The sequence below is a fragment of the Bufo bufo genome, chromosome 3 (genome assembly GCF_905171765.1).
Source record: "Bufo bufo chromosome 3, aBufBuf1.1, whole genome shotgun sequence".
Taxonomy (NCBI): Eukaryota; Metazoa; Chordata; class Amphibia; order Anura; family Bufonidae; genus Bufo; species Bufo bufo.
Window position 1 is genome coordinate 37,149,773 of NC_053391.1, and position 9,140 is coordinate 37,158,912.

The window sequence follows — 9,140 nt, forward strand, 5'->3', positions numbered from 1 at the left end:
CAGTGCAGCCTGTGGTCACTGTTAGTGTATCTTCCTCCCATAGACAGCAGTGCAGCCTGTGGTCACTGTTAGTGTATCTACCTCCTATAGACAGCAGTGCAGCCTGTGGTCACTGTTAGTGTATCTACCTCCCATAGACAGCAGTGCAGCCTGTGATCACTGTTAGTGTATCTTCCTCCCATAGACAGCAGTGCAGCCTGTGGTCACTGATAGTGTTTCTACCCCCTATAGACAGCAGTGCAGCCTGTGGTCACTGTTAGTGTATCTACCTCCTATAGACAGCAGTGCAGCCTGTGGTCACTGTTAGTGTTTCTACCTCCCATAGACAGCAGTGCAGCCTGTGGTCACTGTTAGTGTTTCTACCTTCCATAGACAGCAGTGCAGCCTGTGGTCACTGTTAGTGTTTCTTCCTCCCATAGACAGCAGTGCAGCCTGTGGTCACTGTTAGTGTTTCTACCTCCTATAGACAGCAGTGCAGCCTGTGGTCACTGTTAGTGTTTCTACCTCCCATAGACAGCAGTGCAGCCTGTGGTCACTGTTAGGCCCCTTTCACACGGGCGTGTATTCCGCGCAGGTGCAATGCGTGAGTTGAACGCATTGCACCCGCACTGAATCCTGACCCATTCATTTCTATGGGGCTGTGCACACAAGCGGTGATTTTCACGCATCACTTGTGCGTTGCGTGAAAATCGCAGCATGCTCCTCTTTGTGTGTTTTTCACGTAACGCAGGCCCCATAGAAGTGAATGGGGCTGCGTGAAAATCGCAAGCAAGTGCGGATGCGGTGCGATTTTCACGCACGGTTGCTAGGAGACGATCGGGATGGAGACCCGATCATTATTATTTTCCCTTATAACATGGTTATAAGGGAAAATAATAGCATTCTGAATACAGAATGCATAGTACAATAGCGCTGGAGGGGTTAAAAATAAATAAATAAATAATTTAACTCACCTTAATTCAATTGCTCGCGCAGCCAGGCTTCTCTTCTGTCTTCATCTTAGCTGTGTGCAGGAACAGGACCTGTGGGGACGTCACTCCGGTCATCACATGATCCATCACCATGGTAAAAGATCATGTGATGACCGGAGTGACGTCACCACAGGTCCTTATCCTGCACACAGCTAAGATGAAGACAGCAGAGATGCCGGGCTGCGCGAGCAAGTGGATTAAGGGGAGTTAAATAATTATTATTTTTTTTTTTTTTTAACCCCTCCAGCGCTATTTTACTATGCATTCTGTATTCAGAATGCTATTATTTTCCCTTATAACCATGTTGGTGGGGCTGGGAAAGACCCAGCGCTTATGGTACACATTGACACCAATGACAAAGGCAGGGGGAGATGGAAGGTTCCTAAAGGGAACTTGTCACCAGGCACTTCGCTCTCAGACTGTCTGCTGTGGTTCACCTGATTAAAATGCTGTTTTTCTTTTGTTGATCTGAGGCTCCAATCCTAAGTTAGGCTACATTCACTCGTCAGTATTTTTCTATATCCCGATTTTCGGTCCGTTTTTTGCGGATCCGTTGTTCTTGAAAATGTTTCCGTATGTCATCCGTTTTTTGCGGATCCGCAAAAAACTGAACCATGTATAAATTTCAATAAGCAAATAAAGTAAAAAAAAAAAGTGAATGAAAGTTTATAAAAAAAAAAATTAATTTCCAGGAACCGAATCCGCATAAAACGGATGACATACGTAATGACATCCGAATGTCTTCAGTTTTTTGCGGATCCTTTGACTTTGTATTGTACCAGGATCCGATTTTTGCGGAAAAGAATAGGACAAGTTTTATATTTAATCGGACATGCGGAACGGAACAACGGAAACGGACAGCACACATTGTGTTGCCCGATTTTTTCCAGGACCCATTGAAAATGAATGGGTCCAGAACTGGTCCTGATCTGTTCCGCAAAAAACGGAACAGATCAGGAAAGAAAAAACGGGCGTGTGAATAGACCCTTATGATACTTTTTCTTTGTATGCAAATTGGTCTTTGGTGCAATGTGCAATGTGGGGACTGTTAGTGCCCCCAAGCTCCACCCCTTTCTCTGATCAGCCCCTCCCTCACTGCTTTGCCAAATTATCCAGGGAGGGGCAGGCACAGAAATGAATGAAGCTTGGGTGCAACAAGAGTAATGGTGACACCCTCATTGCACCAAAGGCCTAATTTGTATATTAAGTAAGTCTCTAGGAAGGTCCCTTGTAGAGAAGGATTTGGGAGTACTTCTAGATCATAGACTAAGACTAGCAGGATATTGTCATATACTAAGGAGGTTCTTCGGGCTTTTTATATTGATGACCTATCCGCAGCATTTTTTTCTTTTATTGCCATATGCTGACCTCCATAACCTTTTTTTATGGTTATGGTTACAGAGCTGTTTCAGCAGTCATTTTTTTGGTAGGCGACGTGACAAGAAATGGCAAATCAGCTACGCTGTTCGCAGTATGGGATAAATATTTATATATTTTAATAGTTCTGGAGGTTTTCAGATGCGGCAATGCCCATGGTATTTTTAATTTTTTTTATTGGTTGCGTATTTATTTATTTTATTCTAGGGAAAGGGGAGATTTGAATTTTTTATATATTTTTTAAAACTATTTTAAAATTTCAAATGTTTCCATTTTTTTATTGGATTGCATCTTGTCCCATTTCCGGAGGACACTCCTCTGCATAACGGAAACGGGACGGATCCGTTATGCAGCCCATATACTTCTATTATGACGGAACGAATAACGGAATGCCTCTAAAGGCATTCCGTCATAGAATTGCGTTATGGTCCGTGGTAACGGAATCCATAATGCAATTCACCTTTAACCAACAAAAGAAGTGTGAACGAATTTCAGAGTATGAAATTCTCTCATCTCTAATGAGTACATGATCGTTTAAAAAAAAAAAAATCATAGGATGAAAAGTGATCAGTTATCAAATGTGTAAAAGTGTAGAAAAATCAAATGACCAGCGATAAAAGTTTAGCTTGAAAACAGGTATCGTTTACAGCTCAGACCATTCTACCAGTGGCAGTCTTGACCACCACCAATCAAACCACGAAATTTCATGGGGCCCCCTGACAGGCGAGTCATAACAGTGCCAGTTGATGGCAAGGCACAGGAGCCGTTCTCTCTCCTAGGCCCCAGGCTGCTAGACAGTACTGACAGTATTTTAGGTAGCAGCAGGATAACATTGTTGGGGCACCAGGAGGATGATGGAAAAGTAGAGGATAAGTCTCTGGATGTATGTAATGTCAAATTGAAATATGCCTTTACAAGTGGGCTGGGGCGGAGGAGATGGATTGAGAATTTGGCACGGGGGCGAGGGATCATTTTGATTTTTACATCAGGCAGCAGTAGAGGTAGAATTGTCCCTAGCCATAGGTTTCAGCTGTATCTGCGTCCTACAGACTCTCATCTAGTTGCGGACAGACAGGGGACCGCTTTCTGGCAGTTTAGGGCCCCCAGATATAACTTTGCCTGGGGCTCCAGAAATACCAATAATTTTGTGAAATGGTTCAATATTCTCGGCTCAAAGTGTCACACTGTAGTCAGCTAATTAATCCATATCCCCTGAGCAAAGGGGACCTCAAAATTGTGGCTTTGGGGTTTCATTAGCTATAAGCCATAATCATCCAAATTATAACAAATAAAGGCCTGAAATATCTCGCTTTGCATGTAATGAGTCTATCTCATATGTTAGTTTCACCTTTTATATTGTTATGGAGAAAAGAGAGGAGAACATGCCTGGCCAAGCATAGGAGTCAGCAAGGTAACCTGCTACAGCAGCAATTCTTACTTTACCATTAAAATACACCACACCTGGACATGTCCTGACCAGATGTGCCTTCAGAACACTGTATCCCGCAGTGGACACTATTGCCTGCCGTAGATTCCAGGATGGTGGACAAAGAGGACCATACCTCCCATTCTTCCCCAACTCCATAGATTGTTATCTGGGAAAGAATTGCGCCGTGTACAGTTGGAATTGTGTTGGCTATAATTGGATGTAGTACAACTCCCATTTTGCACTTGAGTAAAGAGAGACGTTTAATCTTCTACCTCTAGCCTGATTTTCTGAATCCTACATCGTATGCTGGCCATTGTGCTCCACACGCCCGGCCTTGCACTCCAACTATCATCAGGCAGGAGCCCCAGAACTGGGTTGTGCCCCGAGGGAAGAAAGGGTGCACCCACCTTTCACTGCACAGTCCTAGGGAGCAACATTTTTGCCAATTTCCCTCAAGCTTCATGTCCATCACATAATCCAAAATTTCCTCATTTCACAAGCTTATCTTGCAACCGTGTGGTCTCAAATAAAGAAAAAATAAATAAAAAATGGAGACCGCATCTAAGAGGCAAGACTGTCTTTGGTGGTAAAGAAGGGTCTTCAAACACCTTCAAGAGAATAACACAATCCCCTTTTTCGTCCCCAATCATTTCTTAGTGTAAATGCAACTGTTTACCTGTCAAACGATTTATACAATTTTTTACTCGATATTCAGCGCATCTAAAGGGCTGTCTTCGAATGATAACGACTTGAGTATCGACTCGCTCGTTGCTCCATCAAATCAATTATCTAGTCGTGTAAATGGGCTTTTACAAAATCAGTGACTGTGCAAGTGTACCGAGCCTAGAAAAACGTATGCAGCTTTGAAGACAAAGGAAGGTCATACCAAGTATTGATTTGAATTTTTCTTCATTTTTGTTAACCGATAAAAAAAAATTAACTATAAACACTTCTATTTTTTTAAGCGTTCTCTTGCACACCTGTCAAACTTTTGCACGGTACTGTAGTTCTCAAATTGCATGTGCATTTTTTTAAATGGCATTAGGCACTGTAAATTATCAGGTCCTCTGCTTCACAGGCTTTGGGGAAGGGGGGGGGGGGGGGCTAATGCCAATCTTTGCATGGAGAAACCATCTGTGACTCAGCCCTTGAGGAGCCCTGAAAGAAGCTCCAACACCCTGCATGGCAATCAGGATCACACTGTGTCAGACAGTCATATAAGCGAGCTGGCCAACTGAATGGCAACATGTCCCTTTGAAATAAGGCTACTTTCACACTGGCGTTCTGGCTTTTCCGTTCAGGGCTCTCACAAGTGGTCCAAAACTGATCAGTTTGCCTCCGATCAGTCTCTATTCCGCCCTGGAGGTTGCTTGCAGCGTTTTGGTGTCCGTCTGAGGAAACTGAGCCAAACGGATCCGTCCTGACACACAATGTAAGTCAATGGGGACGGATCCGTTTTCTATGACACAATCTGGCACAATAGAAAACGGATCCGTCCTCCATTGACTTTCAATGGAGTTCATGACGGATCCGTCTTGGCTACGTTACAGATAATACAAACTGATGCAGATGATTGTATTATCTGAATGGATCTGTCTGTGCAGATCCATGACGGATCCGCACCAAACACAAGTGTGAAAGTAGCCTAAAAAAAAAAAAATCACACTACAATTGCATAAATCCAGAGATGCAGCTACATGTTCGTAAACTTCAGAGGTTAAATCTCCTAGCATTCCGACCAATGTCTGCACAAAGCATTTTGTTCTGCCGATCTGCACTCTAGGAACTTAGAATTCACACCTGAGACCGTGCAGTAATCGGATATAGGAAAAGCTGGATTATCGGAGCTGAGCTATTGTGGTATATTTGTTAATCTTGTTGACTGGTTCAAGTAGGGAGTAGCAGAATAGCGAGTGCAGCTCTGGAGTAGAATACAGAATGTAACTCAGGAACTCTATAGGAAAGGGCTCATTGAGATGAGCATTGTTCACACCAAGGTGTTGTGTTTTTTCTGGTTGGTACATGAACAAGTTTTTGATCACTTACTCCTATGTAATGCATATGCAAAACAGACTTTCATGCAGAAATATATATTATATATACACTGCGTGCAGAATTATTAGGCAAATGAGTATTTTGACCACATCATCCTCTTTATGCATGTTGTCTTACTCCAAGCTGTATAGGCTCGAAAGCCTACTACCAATTAAGCATATTAGGTGATGTGCATCTCTGTAATGAGAAGGGGTGTGGTCTAATGACATCAACACCCTATATTAGGTGTGCATAATTATTAGGCAACTTCCTTTCCTTTGGCAAAATGGGTCAAAAGAAGGACTTGACAGGCTCAGAAAAGTCAAAAATAGTGAGATATCTTGCAGAGGGATGCAGCACTCTTAAAATTGCAAAGATTCTGAAGCGTGATCATCGAACAATCAAGCGTTTCATTCAAAATAGTCAACAGGGTCGCAAGAAGCGTGTGGAAAAACCAAGGCGCAAAATAACTGCCCATGAACTGAGAAAAGTCAAGCGTGCAGCTGCCAAGATGCCACTTGCCACCAGTTTGGCCATATTTCAGAGCTGCAACATCACTGGAGTGCCCAAAAGCACAAGGTGTGCAATACTCAGAGACATGGCCAAGGTAAGAAAGGCTGAAAGACGACCACCACTGAACAAGACACACAAGCTGAAACGTCAAGACTGATTTTTCTAAGGTTTTATGGACTGATGAAATGAGAGTGAGTCTTGATGGGCCAGATGGATGGGCCCGTGGCTGGATTGGTAAAGGGCAGAGAGCTCCAGTCCGACTCAGACGCCAGCAAGGTGGAAGTGGAGTACTGGTTTGGGCTGGTATCATCAAAGATGAGCTTGTGGGGCCTTTTCGGGTTGAGGATGGAGTCAAGCTCAACTCCCAGCCCTACTGCCAGTTTCTGGAAGACACCTTCTTCAAGCAGTGGTACAGGAAGAAGTCTGCATCCTTCAAGAAAAACATGATTTTTATGCAGGACAATGCTCCATCACACGCGTCCAAGTACTCCACAGCGTGGCTGGCAAGAAAGGGTATAAAAGAAGAAAATCTAATGACATGGCCTCCTTGTTCACCTGATCTGAACCCCATTGAGAACCTGTGGTCCATCATCAAATGTGAGATTTACAAGGAGGGAAAACAGTACACCTCTCTGAACAGTGTCTGGGAGGCTGTGGTTGCTGCTGCACGCAATGTTGATGGTGAACAGATCAAAACACTGACAGAATCCATGGATGGCAGGCTTTTGAGTGTCCTTGCAAAGAAAGGTGGCTATATTGGTCACTGATTTGTTTTTGTTTTGTTTTTGAATGTCAGAAATATATATTTGTGAATGTTGAGATGTTATATTGGTTTCACTGGTAAAAATAAATAATTGAAATGGGTATATATTTGTTTTTTGTTAAGTTGCCTAATAATTATGCACAGTAATAGTCACCTGCACACACAGATATCCCCCTAAAATAGCTAAAACTAAAAACAAACTAAAAACTACTTCCAAAAATATTCAGCTTTGATATTAATGAGTTTTTTGGGTTCATTGAGAACATGGTTGTTGTTCAATAATAAAATTAATCCTCAAAAATACAACTTGCCTAATAATTCTGCACTCCCTGTATATATATATATATATATATATATATATATAAAAACTCACAAATACCGCAGCAGCACAGTCAGACCACGTGCACTGGGTGCAATTCCTCACAGAGGTAGGCTTCTCCTCCACGATACGTATATAGCAAATGACGAGGCAGCACTTCCAGCTTTTGGTGGCAGGGTGACGACCCCAAAGCTTTATTCCCAGGAACGTTTCGGCCTACTCAATGAGGCCTTTGTCAAGCTATGTCATAGCTTGACAAAGGCCTCATTGAGTAGGCCGAAACGTTGCTGGGAATAAAGTTTTGGGGTTGTCACCCTGTCACCGAAAGCCTCGTCATTTGCTATATATATATATACACACACACACATATACACACACACATATACACACACACACTGCTCAAAAAAATAAAGGGAACACTTAAACAACACAATGTAACTCCAAGTCAATCGCACTTCTGTGAAATCAAACTGTCCACTTAGGAAGCAACACCGAGTGACAATCAATTTCACATGCTGTTGTGCAAATGGGATAGACAACAGGTGGAAATTATAGGCAATTAGCAAGACACCCCCAATAAAGGAGTGGTTCTGCAGGTGGTAACCACAGACCACTTCTCAGTTCCTATGCTTCCTGGCTGATGTTTTGGTCACTTTTGAATGCTGGCGGTGCTTTCACTCTAGTGGTAGCATGAGACAGAGTCTACAACCCACACAAGTGGCTCAGGTAGTGCAGCTTATCCAGGATGGCACATCAATGCGAGCTGTGGCAAGAAGGTTTGCTGTGTCTGTCAGCGTAGTGTCCAGAGCATGGAGGCGCTACCAGGAGACAGGCCAGTACATCAGGAGACGTGGAGGAGGCCGTAGGAGGGCAACAACCCAGCAGCAGGACCGCTACCTCCGCCTTTGTGCAAGAAGGAACAGGAGGAGCACTGCCAGAGCCCTGCAAAATGACCTCCAGCAGGCCACAAATGTGCATGTGTCTGCTCAAACGGTCAGAAACAGACTCCATGAGGGTGATATGAGGGCCCGACGTCCACAGGTGGGGGTTGTGCTTACAGCCCAACACCGTGCAGGACGTTTGGCATTTGCCAGAGAACACCAAGATTGGCAAATTCGCCATTGGTGCCCTGTGCTCTTCACAGATGAAAGCAGGTTCACACTGAGCACAAGACAGATGTGACAGAGTCTGGAGACGCTGTGGAGAAAGTTCTGCTGCCTGCAACATCCTCCAGCATGACCGGTTTGGCATTGGGTCAGTAATGGTGTAGGGTGGCATTTCTTTGGAGGGCCGCACAGCCCTCCATGTGCTCGCCAGAGGTAGCCTGACTGCCATTAGGTACCGAGATGAGATCCTCAGACCCCTTGTGAGACCATATGCTGGTGCGATTGGCCCTAGGTTCCTCCTAATGCAAGACAATGCTAGACCTCATGTGGCTGGAGTGTGTCAGCAGTTCCTGCAAGACGAAGGCATTGATGCTATGGACTGGCCCGCCCGTTCCCCAGACCTGAATCCAATTGAGCACATCTGGGACATCATGTCTTGCTCTATCCACCAACGTCACGTTGCACCACAGACTGTCCAGGAGTTGGCAGATGCTTTAGTCCGGGTCTGGGAGGAGATCCCTCAGGAGACCGTCCGCCACCTCATCAGGAGCATGCACAGGCGTTGTAGGGAGGTCATACAGGCACGTGGAGGCCACACACACTACTGAGCCTCATTTTGACTTGTTTT